The sequence below is a fragment of the Ictidomys tridecemlineatus genome, chromosome 10 (assembly GCF_052094955.1).
Source record: "Ictidomys tridecemlineatus isolate mIctTri1 chromosome 10, mIctTri1.hap1, whole genome shotgun sequence".
Lineage (NCBI taxonomy): Eukaryota > Metazoa > Chordata > Mammalia > Rodentia > Sciuridae > Ictidomys > Ictidomys tridecemlineatus.
This window is the reverse complement of record NC_135486.1, coordinates 77137231-77152730: the sequence shown is the minus strand read 5'-3', so window position 1 is coordinate 77152730 and position 15500 is coordinate 77137231. Positions and strand designations below refer to the sequence as shown.

Sequence of the window (15500 nt, the reverse complement as noted above, 5' to 3'; positions counted from 1 at the left end):
CCCCTGGCTCCCTCTCTAGGCTGTCAATTGGCACTTGAGCAAGTGTCTCTTTCTTCACGTTCCAAACTATGAGACACGACATCTCAGTCGGCATTTTCTGCCAGATTCAGCCAAAGGGAAGAGGTTTGATAGGAACGGAAGCTCGTTAGGATTCAGACAACTGCAAGCCTGACTCCTCCTCTGTAGCACATCCTGGGACAACTTGAGCTCCCTGGCTTCCCACCAGAAGGCAGTGCCTGAAGGTGGGGCAGGGTAGAGGATGTTGTGGAGAGAAGGAAGCAGGGAGGGCCACTGGTCAGGACAGCTTCTGGAACAGAGTGCTATAGTACGCAACATGGGCTTTCGGGGGCCCAGCCCTTGTGCACCTCCTAGTCCTCGCAGCGGCCCTAACAGACATCAGTGACCCCCTTTTGTGGAAGAGAAAATAGGCTCTGTGAGGTTTGGTCAAGGACATACATCTGCCAAGAAAGGCAGTGGGCAAGTTCTTGGCCAGCACACCTGAGAAACATCTCCAGATGCAGAGAAGCTGAGACCAGGGCTGGAAGGAGGCCCAGGAAGCCAGGGGTGATGCTGGAGCCTGTGCTGCATGGGTAGGTCATGCGGCAGGCTGTATTCACAAGCCCAGCACCTTCACAAGAAGGCAAAGAACCATCTGGAAGAAAAAGCTGATCTGTAAGGAAGCAGAAGCTGAACAGATGCTAGGAGGAATCAGCAGGGGTGGAAAAGCTTAGGGAGTCAAGGCAAAGGGCCTGGGAGGTGGATGGTGGTGGCAATTGCATGATGGCTGAATGCACTTCATGTCAATCAACTGTCCTCCTACCCAAGCCATTAAGACAGTTCATTTTTTGGTCTATATATAATTGTTACAATTTTGCATGATGAAAAAGTTTTCGAGGTTGGTCGTATCACAGTGTGAATGTATTTAACACTGCTGAACTGTACAGAGAAATGGATAAGATGGTCAATACTATGTGGACTTTATCACAGTAAAAATAAATTTTTTTTTTTAAAAAAAAGATAAGGCCAAGCCTTTCCACTGGTCAGTGAAGGCTGGCAGTGGGCAGGGCTACCCGGTTCAAGTTCAGTCTGAGGGCCCTGGTCCTTGGCTGACCCTCACAGCAGACATATGCAGGCCGCCTTGGGGACAGGCAAACAGCACACAAGGGCTGCAGCTTCAGAGGATGTATGAAGTTTACAAGTCCAAAGGTCACCTCTTCTCAGACTCCAGTGGAATTTGACAGTCATTAAGTTTTTAAAAGCTCAGCAGACTGACCGTCCTTCCTCACTCAAGTTGTGTCCTTAATTTGTCCCAGGCAAATATCTTAATGTGTAGTTTGCCCATGTTTTTCTTGAGAGTTATTAGGAGGTGGTTGGTAACTGAGAAGAATGATCTTAGATGGGCTGCTAGGCCTCTGGTTTGCAAGTTAACTATTCTCCATTTAAGACCTCAAGTGTCCCCACCAGCATTTGGCCTGTCGCAGAGCTATGAGCAGAGGGACACATCTTTTAGGACAGATGGTCTGATTTCAAGTTCAAGTTCATGTGGTCTGAGGCAAGTGACTCTCAGAGCTTCAGTTTTATAATCTATAAATAGTGATAAAAGCAAAAACTACCATCTGGGTTGAGCATCAGCATCAGAATTTAAAAGGGAATATGTCCCAAACTAATAGCCTAGTATATAGTAAGTGCTCAATAAACGATACCTAACACCAGGCTGTCATGAAGCACAAAGGTCCCTAGTCTAGGGAGCTTCCTGCCTAGATAGATAACCACCCCTCTCCCAGCTGGAGACAGCTCTGAACTGTCCACATGTGATGTCCCAGTGCCTCAGCATGCTTAGCAGATGCTCCTTTTTCACTTGACAGGACATAATGATGAGAATCCTTCCTGACCACCTGCATGGAATTTGTGACTTGTGGTTGGGAAGCCTCAGTTCCACTCATGACCAGGCTCCTGGATGCTGCCTGTCCCTGGTCTAGACCTTCCCTTTTCTGAGTATAGCTTTTCTTACCTAAACTTGGAACTGCAAAGTCTTTGTGATTCATGCAGGGTGAGGACTTAGCCACAGCACACGTCCCTGGGAGCTAATGCCATGGCTCTGTGTAGGGCACCAAGTATATGCTGAGTGTATACAGACAGAACTGCAAGACACCCAGACAAATGCAAGAGTAATGCCACCCAGGAGCTGACAATCTCTCCAAAGACAATGACACTTAAATTTATGTTCTTAGGAATGAGTAATATTTTAAGCATGTGTGAATACATTGACTGTGCAAGTGTAAGTGTTACAAGTAAAACCACAGCTTCCTTTACACTCTGAGTCCTCCCCAGAGACAACCATTGTTATTATGGCTTGGATCTGCAATGTCTCCCAAAGGCCATATACTAAAGGCTCAGACACCAGCCCATGGTGCTACTGGGAAATGGTGCAACCCTTAGAAAGTGGGACCTAGTAGGAGGGTCATTGTAGACATGCCCTTGAGGACCCTTGTGCCCTCTTACTGTGCTTCTTAGTCACCATAGGTGACCAGCTCTGCTATGCACTCTCCATCATGATGCTCTGCTTTACCATAAGCCCACAGCCATGGGACAAAGCAACCATGGACTGAACACCCCCAAACTGTGAGCCAAAATCTTTCCTCCTTTATTTTCTCAAGTATTTTGTCCCAGTAACATAAAACTGACAAACCCACCCATTAATAGTAAAGACCCTTCCAGACCTCTGACTAGGACTTCACACACCTATACAGGCATCTTTAAAACTTAGTTAATTTTTTTCATGAATGATATTATTTATATGACTAGTTCAAAAACTTGGTGGGTTTTTTTCTTCCCACTTGGGGATCTTTCCCTTTTCATCTTTTTAATTGCAGATAGCATTCCATAGGTTTGATAAGCATTAAAGTTGTTCCTCCTCTTTCAATCTGCAGTGATCATCCTTGTTTATCTCCCTGGAGAACATCTGTGCATATTTTTCTACATAGATAATGAGAGGAGAGGAAAATGCGACTTTCATGCGTTAAAGCCATAATGAAACATAAAATTTCATGGCTTTATTCCCTGACTAGAAATAAAAGAAAGAACCAAGAGTGTATTGAAGAAAAAAATAATGGGCAGGGAAACTGATCACAGAAGCACATACTTTTGAATTAATTTTTTAAAGTTTAACTTTGTAATAATCAAATTATTCTATGTGGTTTTTAATCCATTCAAAATATGTATGGAACGACACAGGTTTCTTAGTATATTTTAAGATCTTTATGGAATCCTTCTGTACTTTAAGAATTTTAGCCAAGATATTTTTTGGGAAAAAAATCCTATCATGTTATATAACTAATAAAAGCCATATGGTGTTGGTATATTAACCCTTACCTGACTAGGACAAAGTTGGCCATATTAGACCTTAGTCTGATATATCAGACCTTAGTCTAACTCCTAAAGACAGAGGCAATACAAGTGCATGGGAAGGGCAGGAGTATTTACTAAAATATGAGTGAACAATTGATTTTCTGTTCAGAAGAGTTTTACTTATATGCTTGCTTCATGCCTTATACTCAGAGGCAATTCAAAGATACAAATATGAAAAATAAAACCTTAAGTCAGCGTGAGATTTTTAGAAAAAAAATTGGTGACAAACCAAAATACTAAGACATTTTTCTTATAATAATTTTGCTTTCTAGTATCAGTCTTAAAGAAATAATTTTGATACAGAAAAATGTGGTGTTTTGAAATATTTAACATTACTTAAAATAGTACAGAATTTAAGAACAGCTTGAGAATCCTATAGAAAGTGTATATATAGTTAAATAAATTAAGAAATAATCTTAAATGAAATTTTTGTAGCCATTAAACTAATGCAACACCTCAGCTATTTTATGCAATGGAAGTTTTTTTTTTAAAAAAAACATTTTACCTTTTCTATTGAGATTGTAATAAAGGAGGTAGTGGGGGGAGTATTTAGAGTCAGAACTCATATTAGGCACTGGGGAGAGAAAAATTCAATCAACAAGAAGAGGAATGGAGAAATCAGGGGAAGTAGAAGATTAGGGGAGAGAAGAAATGGGCCCTCTTTTCAATCTGCCCTCCTTCCCCAGGGCTGGAAGCTAGTTACTTCCTAGCAAGGTAGTGAGAGTTCAGAGGCAGGTCTCTCATCCTATGCACAGATGTCCCTGCTCCTTCCCATTCCCTCCTGGAAAGTGGCCAGGGTTGGCCTCAGCCAAAGGAAATGGATGGGTCAGGGAATGGCGTTCCAGAAGTAAGGAAGGGACTCCCCAGTACTGAGCCTCCTCTGGCTGGAGGTGGGCAGGAAGGAGACAGCTCAAATACAGAGCAGCCAGAAAAAGAAGATGGCGAGAAAGAGGAAGAGGGAATTCTGCCAGCTGGAGGCCGGGTGACCCTGTCCCAGACCCACCCCTGCGTCCCTGCGAAAAGGCTCACAAGCATTGAAGACAGTTGGTATCACAGGAAAAAGCACCAACACCCAATGAGAAGTGAAAACCCCTGGTATCACCTAGTGGCTGGAGTCTCCCCCTGTTCTCTGGAGCAGGTCACTGGCCCTGGGGGTGAGGTGGAGTTTCCAATCTGGGATCCTGGGGCTTCTGGCTCCCTCGTCCACAAAGCAGGACAACCTTCTCTCTGCCAATGACAGCTTTGCACATTGGGCACTCTTGCTGCTCTGGCTGTGTTTCCAGCCTCTGAGGAAGATAGGGCCAACAGTACAGGTGGCCACACACACTGACCACAGCTTCCTGAGCGGTCTCCAAACATGTTGCATTCGAAGGTCGCAACTGCCCCGACTTACTGGCAGTCTGGACCTTCAGGGGCTCCAATCCTCCACCCCTGCTGATGCCATGGCCAGTTCTGTCCCCTGCATCCCTGGACCCCTACATACCCTGGCAATGGAAGTTTTAAAAGCAAAATTCACAAAAAGAAAAAACCACACACACACACACACACACACACACACACACACACACACCCTAAATCACCCTAAAATCACTATGTTTTAAGAGGCAAACATCAGCAAATTACAGAACAGGACTCTCTAGTACTTGTCTCACTCACAGAAACATCAATTTGAACTACTCTCCATGAACAGAAACAACTTCATAACTGTGTCAGAAATAAGAAAAGATAGTGTAATGTTTGTGATATAAAACTGTGCTTCTAGGGCTTAGTGGAAGGGTAGAGATTCACCTTTCCACTTCTGGTTGTGTAAGACAACCTAAAAATTCCCCCTTTTCTCGTCATACTTCCTGTTGATTCTGTTCCTCTAGAGGACTCTGACTAACACAGCCCCCATGGATCCAGTTAACATCCAGTCTAGTAGAGACAAGTGAAGGACTTCCCCAGACAAAACCAGTCTTCAAAGACTGTACTAAGTCCCCACTTCCCTAGCTGTTCAGAACACATACCCTATAAGGATCTTGAACAATTGGGAAAGCATGTAAACACACACACACACACAAAACCCAAACAAATGAAGCACTGGTAACTGACCCTAAAGAGATGGCATGAACTACCTGACAAAGAATTTGAAATAATTGCTTTAAGGAAGCTGATCAAACTTCAAGAAAGTATATGAAAACAAGTCAGCAAATCAGGAAAATAATAAATGACCAAAACAAATTAACTGAGAGATTAAAATGATTAAAAATTTCTGGAGCTGAAAAATACAATGAATGGAAAGAAAAATGCAAGAGAAAATCAAAAGCAGAATTGATCAAGCAGAAGAAAGAATCTGAGCTCAAAGATGTTAATTTGAAAATATATAGTCAGATGAGGAGAAAAAAAAGATTGAAAAGGAATGAAAAAACCTTTCAGAATGTATGGGCTTACATCAAGAAAGCAAAATTTCAGTTATATGAGCTCAAGAAGGAAAAGAGAAAAGGATATGAAAGCTATTTAAAGAAATAATAAGAAAAACAATTTGGATAAAGATACAAATATTCAGGTATAGGAAAGTCAAAAGTCTCCAGTCAGATTCAATCCAAACAAAACCACACCAAGTCATTATAATCAAACTGTCAAAAATCAAAGACAAACAGGATCCTGAGAGCAGCAAGAGAAACAAATTATAAATTAAGGGATTTCCAATAATAGAGCAGATTTCTCAAAAGAAACTTCAGAAGCCAGGAGAAAGTGGAATGATATATTCCAACTGCTAAAACAAAAGACAAAAAAACAGCTAACCAGAAATACTATATACAGCAAAGTTATCTGCAGAAATGAAGAAGAAATGAAGACTTTCCCAGAGAAATAAGGTCTGAGGGGTTCATCAGCAAATATGTCTTACAAAAAATGCTAATGGGGTTTCTTCATGCTGAAAGAATAGGACATTAATTAGTAACATGAAAACATAAAGGTATAAAACTCACTAGTAAAAATAAGTACACAAATTCAGAATACTCTGATATGTAATGGTGGTACCTATCTTTAGTATGAAGGTTAAAAAAGACAAAACTATTAAAAAACAATAGCTATCATAATCTCTTAAAATCTCTTTTATCTTAAAAAGATAAAAACAAAATGTGGGGTGGGATGGACTGAAACTATAGATTTTTAAAAAATGGGATCAGTTATTAGTGTAAAATAACCTATTGTAACTATAGGACATTTGATGTAAGCCTAATGGTAACCACAAAGCAAAAAGCTATCATAGATACACAAAGGAATAAAAAAATACCCTAGAGAACATCATCTAACTACAAAGGAAATTATCAAGAAAGGAAGAAACAATAATTCCAGAAAACAATGAAGAAACAAGAAAATGGAAGTGATAAGATGCCTTACCTCAAATATAAAGGCATCAAATTCTTTTATCAAAAGACACAATCAGGGCTGGAGTTGTAGCTCAGTGGTAGAGCATTTGCATAGCATATGTGAAGCACTGGGTTCCATCCTCAGCACCACATATAAACAAATAAAACAAAGGTATTGTGTCATCTACAACTAAGAAAAAAAAATTTTTTTAAAGACATAATCCATTCCAGTGGTTGAATGGATTTTAAACAAGAAAAGACCCAATTATAAGTTGCCTACAAGATATTCACTTTACCTGTGAGAACACTTCACTTTTAAAATTAAAAGTGAAGGAATGGAGGAAGATATTTCATACAAACAGAAACCAAAACAGAGCAGGGATAGCTATACTGAAATAAAATATATTTTAAGTTAAAAACTGTCATTATATAGTAACAAAGGGATCAATCCACCAAGATATACTATTGTAACTACATGGGTGCCCAACAGAGCACTTAGTATAAAGCAAATATTAATAGATTTGATTTGTATGCAACACAATAAGAGATGTAATTCAATATCCTACTTTCAGCAATGGACATACTATCCAAATAGAAAAATCAGTAAGATAACATTAGGCTTAACTCATTTTATACCATTGTTCTAAATGTGGAACACCTATGAAAACTTAAACATAGTACATATCATAATTATATATCAGAATTTATTAATATAAAAGTTATATATATGATTTCTAACCTATTTTAATGAACATGTATTAATTTCATTGAAATAATCAGAATTGAAAACTTGGGACTTAATGACCAAATGGACCAAATGGAAATATATTGAACATTTTATTCAAGAGCAGCAGAATACACATTCTTCTCAAGTTCACATGGCATATTCTACAGGATGGATGTGTTAGGCCACAAGTCTTAACAAATTTAGAAGACTGAAATCATATCAAGTATCTTTTCCAACCACAATGGTATGAAACTAGAAATAAGTAATGGGAGTAATTTCAGAAAAATCACATGCTCCTGAGTATACAGAAGTTTAAAGAAGAACTTTTAAAGGAAATGAAAAAATATCTTGAGATAAAACAAATATGGAAACAATATATTAAAACTTATGGGATGTAACAAAATCAGTTCCAAGAGGGACATTTATAGCAATGAATTCCCACATCAAAAAAAAAAAATCCCACTCAGCTAGTAGAGTGTTGCCTCACATACACAAAGCCCTGGGTTCAATCCCCAGCAACACACACACACACACACACACACACACACACACACCCCAAACAAGTAATCTAACATTACCCTAACAGCAAGAAAAACGAAGCAAATAAAGATCAGAGAAGAAATACATGAAAGAGACTAGGAAAATATAAAATATTGATGAAACTAAGATTTGGGGTATTTTTTAAAGATAAAGAAGATTGATAAAATTTTTGCTAGACTAAGAAAAAAACAGATAAAATCATAAATAAAGGAGGAGAAGAAATCAGAAGTGACACTACAGAAATACAAAGGGATTACAAAAGACTCATATAAACAATTATATGCCAACAAATTGGACATCTAGAAGAAAGGGACAAATTCCTAAACACATATCACCTACCAAGACTAAATCATGAAGACATAGAAGGTCTAGGGCACAGGGTTGGGGTGGGTATAGCAGGAGAAAGAGATAGAAAAGAAGTGAAGGAAGGAAATCTGATGAGATGAGTCATAAGGTAGGAGACTGAATCAGTGGTAAAAAGTCTCCCATCAGAGAAATGCCTTGGACCAAATGGCTTCACTGCTGAATTCTACCAAACATTTAAAAAACAAACCTCAGTCCTTCTTAAAACACTTTCAAAAATTGAATAAGAGGGAATCCTTCCAAACTCATTTTACAGTATTCCCCTGATACAAAAGCTAGACGAGGACACTACAGAAAAAGAAAAGTTCATGCCAAAATTTCTGATGAAAATAGATGCAAAAATTCTTAGCAGAAATAGCAGCAAACCCATTTCAACAGCAAGAAGACCAACCGCCATGATCAAGTGGGATTTATCCCTGGATGTGAGCATGGTTCAACTTAGACAAATCCATAAATGAAGTATAGACCATGAATGGAATGGAGGACAGAAACTATGATGGTCTCAACCAACACAGAAAAAGCACTTGATAATTTCAACATCCTTTCATGATTAAAAAAAAAAACCACTCAATAAATTAGGTATAGAAGGAATGGTGCCAATACAATAAAAACTATGCGACAAACCACAGCTAATATCGTGCTCAATGGTGAAGAGGTGCTTTTCCTCTAAGGTAAAAAAGACAAGACCAAGACCCTCAAGTCTCCCAACTTCTATCCAACACAGTGCTAGAAGTCCTGGCTAGAGCAGTTAGGCAAGAGAAAGAAAAGTCCTATGAATTGGAAAAGAAATAGTTAAATGGTCCCTGTTTGCAATAAGATGATCTTATTATACACAGAAAACCCTCAAACACCAAAAAAATTTAAAAAAAATAAATGAATTCAGTGAAGTATCAGGATATAACATCAACAGATAAACTCAGGAGTGTTTCTACACACAAATTTTCTGAAAAAGAAATCAAGAACACAATCCCATTTATAATGGCTATAAGAATAAAAATTCTTAGGAACAGATTTAACAGAAGAGGTGAAACATCTCTACAGTGAAAACTATTGAAAATATTGATGAAAAAACCTGAAGATGACACAAATGGATATGGTCATGAACTAGAAGAATGAAATATTGTTATAATGTTCATACTAGCCAAAACGACCCACAGATTTAATGCAATCCCAACCAAAATTCCAGTGACATCTTTCACTAAAATAGAAAAAAAAAATCCTAAAATGTGTATAGAATTACAAAAGATCCCAAATAGCCAAGACATATTTGAGCACATAGCTCAAGGCATCACATTATCTGACTTCAAAATACACAACAAAGATGTAGTAATCAAAATACCGTGGAATAGGGCTGGGGTTGTAGCTCAGTGGCAGAGTGCTTGCATAGTACATGTGAGGCCCTGGGTTCAATCCTCAGCACCACATAAAAATAAATAAAATAAAGGCATGCTGTCCATCTACAACTACCATAAATAAATAAATAAATAAAACCCAGCATGGAATAAAAACAGACACATTGAACCAGGCTAACAGAAGAGAGTCCAGAAATAAATCCACACCAACATTCTATTTATTTATTACATTAATGCCAAGAACACAGTCCAGGGAAAGGGTACTCTTTTCAATAAATGGTGCTGGGAAAATGAATATCCACAAAGAATGAAATTAGACCCTCATCTTACACTTTTTAAAATCAATTCTGAATGGATTAGAATCTTAACTATAACACTTTAAACTGTTAAAAAAAATAAAAATAAACCACTGGAAAAATTCACAGAAGGAAAGCTCTAGAACATTGGTCTGGGCGAGGATTTTTTGAATTTGACCCTAAAAGCACAGGCAACAAAGCAAAAATAGGCAAATTGGGATTTTATCAAACTAAAAAACTTCTGCAAGACCAACAAAAATCAGTAGGCTAAAAAAGGCTATGGGATGCAAGAAAATATTCACAAACCCTATGTCCCATAACGGGTTAACATAAAAAAAAATATATAAAGAACTTAAACTCAGCAGCAAAACAGCTTGATGGAAATACGACAAAGAACTGGAATCAACATTTCTCCAAAATGTCCAGTAGGTGTATTAGCAAAGTCCTCGGGGAAAGCAAGTTAAAATCATGACTCATCACCTACCCCTGTCAGAATGGCTATTATCAGGGGGTAAGGGAAGGAGGGTGGGATGTGGGGGCATGTTGGTCAAAGGATATGAAATTTCAGGTAGGAATACTAAGTTCAAGAGATCTATTGTACATTATGGTGAATACACACAATCACAATATACATATGAAATTGCTAAAAGAAGAGAGTTTTTGAAGAGTAGATTTTGTGTCCTCACTACAGAAAATAGGTAATGCAGGTTAACTCCATTTAGCCCTTCCACAATATATACGTAATTGCTAAAAAAACTTGTCAGTAAAAAGGAATAAAAGTCATCTTTGGTGAGATCTTAGGCAACTATCTTTTCTATTTCTTAGTAGCTTCCAATTTTTAAAAGATTAGCATATGATAGTTTTATAATTTATTATTCATTCAATGATTCTGCTCTTGAAGCCTAACTATATGTCAAAGAGAGGTACTGAGCTGGGTGCAGTGGTGCACGCCTATAATCCCAGTGGCTCAGGAGGTGGAAGCAGGAAGACAGAGTTCAAAGTCAGCCTCAACAAAAGTGAGGTGCTAAGCAACACAGGGAGACCCTGTCTCTAAATAAAATTAGGGCTGGGGATGTGGCTCAATGGTTGAGTGTCCACGAGTTCAGTTCCTGGTTCAAATCCTGCCCCTCATCAAAAAAAAAAAAAAAAAAAAAAAAGCAGTACTAAGGAGCCATAACAATAAAAATAAGATAAAAGGCCCTGTTTTGCAGTGGAAGAAATAGACAATTGACCATTAATAAGTAAACCCAATAATGCTACTAAGCACACGAGCAAGGTGATGACAAGACTCATCAAGGGAAGCCACTTGCAGGATTTTGTGAGAAGCTATCTAAGAAGTTACACAGGAACCAGGATGAGAATAAGCCTGCCATGCAGAGTGTGGAAGAACATTCTAGGAAGATGGAACAGCCAACTGTTGAAGCAGTAGTGAGGAATAACTTAGGATTTTTGCATAACAGAATAATAATTAAGGCATATTTAACTTTTCATCTCACAAATAGTATCCATTTTTCATTTGTTACAGGGTTTGGCCAAAACCACATACTTGGTAGGGTTCTGTAATCTAATATTTTCCACATAGAAATGTTGTCCATGTTAAAATTTTCAAGTTTGCAGGGATTTGTGCCAGATACTAAGCCAGGAAAGACAACCCTTGAATTGGCAGAAACTCATATCACTGTGCTTCAGTATCTATTTGTCAGCTGTTGTTTACAGATTTTCCAATAATATTTTTACTGAATAAAGTATTAACTGAAAATGGATTCTGGGACCTAAATTATTGACTGAGCCTGGCAGTATGTAATAACCACAGTCGGGGTTTGGGACTTTAAAGCTAACCAAATGCATTTAGGCCTTTCTCAGCCATATTAGCAGTACCTCTACTTTAAGAAAGAAGGTAGAACATGGCCAGCAACCCGGAGAGCCACGTGTAAAGCAAGGTCTTGCTGAATTATACCCCAGCTCTTGGCAAACTAAGGAGCGCAAGTCTAGGGTGCCCAAGCTCCAGGGCCACCTTAGTTCAGTAGCAGAAAAACCCAAGTCCAAGTTTGATAAACTCCCAAATAAACAGTCTGTCAGCTGAGTCAGGCCCTGGACGTGGCTGTGTGGACAAGTCATCAGTCTCTAAGAAGTAAACATGAGTGGCTCACAGCTCGTAAATTGCCATCACATTCCCCAGCAGGCGGGTGGCGGGAGCCCTTGGAGTTTGCAGCCAGTAGTGACAAAAATGCCCGGCAAACAGTAGCCATGGCCAGGGGACACCGTGGACCTGGCCCTGGGCTGCCTTTTTCACCAAAAGAACTGGAGCAGAACCCTAATCAGCCAGTATCCAAGTCAGCAAAAGGTCTCCGTTCAAAGGTGGGTCCGGCTGACCACACCAGTGGGATGGGAGCAGGGGTGGAGCTGATCCCCTTTCCTTGCACAGGATGCTTGGTCCATGGTCCAGCTTGGCAGCTCTCAGCGGCCTTGTTTCTATGCCAGACCCTCAGGAGGGGCTGCCTTGAGCTCTTCCTGGACTGAGTTCAGGGACCCAGGGGCAAAGGTCAGGCATTGATTTGGCTGATGACCCTTCCTATGGGCAACAGCAATAACCCAAGATGTGGAGTGAAAGAGCTAGCTGGTGGCTCGGCACACTTCACTCAGCCAGGGTCTGCACACCAAGAGCCTGAGCAGAAATTATTGTGACCTCCCTGGTCCAACAAGAGCAGGATCAACTGCCGGGTGTAGGGAAGAGGCTCTACCATCAATCCCTTTGCCCTCCCCCCCTGCAGCCGGAGATGCCATGGAAGAGCTGGCTAGCTTCATACCCGAGAAGCTGTGGTTTCAGCATTCTTCCCCTTTGTAGGTCTAGAGAAGTACTGGGGGTCGGAATCTTCACCCTTCATAACCTAGCATTTCCCAGTCTTCTTTACATCATATAAGACATTTGCACAACTCCCTGGGAAAAGGCAGAAGACTGTGCAGAGCTGAGAGGGCTGGCTGCTCACTCTTGCAGTCCATTCTTGCTGTGTGTTGGGGAGCTTTTCCATGGTCTGATGAGATTCATGGAAAAACAGAGAAGTCTGCTTAACCAGTGCCCAAGACTGTCAGTGCATATGATAGCAAAGGGAAAGACATAGCACGCAGTATTCCTTCAACTCTAGCTCACAAAAAACAAAAACAACTTTGGTCCCCAGGAAAGCACCCCACGAGTGTTCTATAGACCTCACTGTGTAGTGGATCTGTCTGAAGACATAGCTTTGTTCTGTCCCTGAGCTTAAGGGGCTCAAGGTCTGGGAGACAGGCTAATCAGAAAATGACAATGAGGTTTATGCACTTGACAATGGAATCAAGGCAAGATTACAGAGCTCTGCTTGTAAGAATCAGAAAGGCCACCCAGAGAAGAGGACTCCCCGAGACCAGACTTGGAGAATACACAGAATGTCATGCATTGGATAATGAGGTGAGGGGTATGTCACAGAGATTTTCTAAGTACCAGGAACCAGACAATGCAAAGGCCTAGAGACTTCAGAGAACCCAGTGTGGTCAGAAAAGAGAAATTCAGTAAGTAACGTCAGGCTTGGGATACATGGTAAAAAAATAATAATAAAAATTTAAAAATCCATGCATTCTTATACTGGGTGCTATGTGAAATGATTTATGTACACGACCTGGTTTAATCTTTAAAGCTGTTCTAGAAAGAGGCATTATTATGCCCATTTTATATGAGGACAGCAAGTTAAGGTAGGTTCATAGACGCAAGCAAGACCCCCTATAAGGTGATGGGGAGCAGTGGGCTCCATTTTCTACCGAACAGGCATTTAGTATGTGCTATGTCAAATCCTATGAGCTAGGATTCAGGGCCAGTTTTGCCCAACTCAAACCCATTCCTACTGGTGATGCTCAGCTGTTTCTTCCCTGGGTACCAGGGTGGGAGACATGGGACAGACAGCTGGGGCCAGCCTCAGCTAAGTGGAAAAATCTCTTGCTCCAGCTCAGAGCCCCAGACCTCCTGTTCGACCCTCACTGCACTTGCCTCACCTCTGGCTGACGAGCCTGTCTGGGGTACATGCTTTCTCTTCTGTTGGGCTCCTGGCACACAAGAGACTGCTCTTTTGACTTTGGGTGGAGCAAAGAACCGCTGCCAAGTCAAATAGTCATTGGAATCCCAGGTTGTTCCTCCAGACAGTCCTCAGAAGAACTGCCCTGCTGTCACTTCCGAGATTGGGTGTGTCAGCAACTCTGGGTGTCATCCAGCCTGGTCCTGTTGAATCCCTTAGGAAACCACTCTGTGTGGGTGTGACTCCCCCAGCCACCTCCTCACACTGCTCTTATGCTCAAGGGATTTAAAGGATGCTGAAGCAAGTTTCACTCCCAGCCTGTTTACCAAAGGGCCAAAGAGGGTGGCGGAGGACCTGGTCAGTTGAAGCCCCACAGAGCCCCTGAATCACAGTGAAGGAATCTTGGCCTCTGCTCTCTACAGTCTCTAGACGTTCTATGGCTCTAAGTTCTAGAAAGCTTACCTTTCCATTGTTGTTGGAGGAAACATTTTAGAAACAGTTGATTAGTCATGTGGGAAAGAGCTGGTTCGTCAATTTCCATTTGAATGTTTGAAATTGACAGCAGTCAGCAGACAGCAGATGGAGTTCAAAGGATCCTTGACAAGGATTGGCAGGACCCTGAGCTCTGGCCTGGCCTCCCAAGGAGCTAATAACAAACCAGTGATTCAACCCAATGTAGAAAGATGGAGGTGTGGATGGGGGATTCCTGGGAGGCTCTGGTACCAGATGTTTTTCTGTCCCTTTGCATTCCCTTCATTTTTTGACTGTAGACCATCTTCCCTCCCAACCCATCCAGCTTTCAGCTGCTGCATTACCTCCCCCTGAGTCAGGGTTCAGATATTTCCCTACAAAGGGCCAAATGGTTAAATATCTTAGGCTATGAACCAACAGTTTCTGTCCCATGTACCCAGCCCTACCCTTGTGCAATAAAATTGCTACTGATGAATGTAAATATCCAAGTGTTGTTGTGTTCTAATAAAACTTTATTCATAAAAAGAGGTGATGGGCCAGATTTGGCCACAGGCTATGGTTTGCTGATCACCACTCTAGAATTTCTTTTTTTCCTTTTTGAATCCCAAGAGCAGGAATGAAGTGTTAAAAAGGCAAGCTCTTTGTCTTTGTTGTTGCTTTTGGACTGCCCTTCCCTTATTTTTTACATTTCAGAAAGCACACTTTGTCTTGTCTTTGTAGGTGGTTATTTAAATTAAAAGCAGCTGTGAAGACAAGAACCTTCTCAGTATTTCCCCACTGCCATGAAGCAATTTCTAAACATACTTTTTGTAAGCCTAGATGCAAAGTTTACAGGTGTATTGCAGAATAATTCAGGAAAAACTTCTGCACTATACAGTTCCCAGGAACAGAAAAATGCTTCTTGCTGTAATGAATATATAGGAATCATAATGGTTTAGAAATGATTGGGG

At 40.5% G+C, this 15500-nt stretch overlaps 1 protein-coding gene and 1 pseudogene across 2 annotated transcripts in view; one reads left to right on the top strand and one right to left on the bottom strand.

The window, feature by feature from the left end:
- The window catches only part of Ccdc3 (coiled-coil domain containing 3), a 105288-nt gene that overhangs the window by 82547 nt on the left and 7241 nt on the right, over positions 1-15500 (top strand). The window lies entirely within an intron of this gene.
- Positions 4319-4852, bottom strand: LOC101973596 (E3 ubiquitin-protein ligase RNF5 pseudogene; annotated as a pseudogene).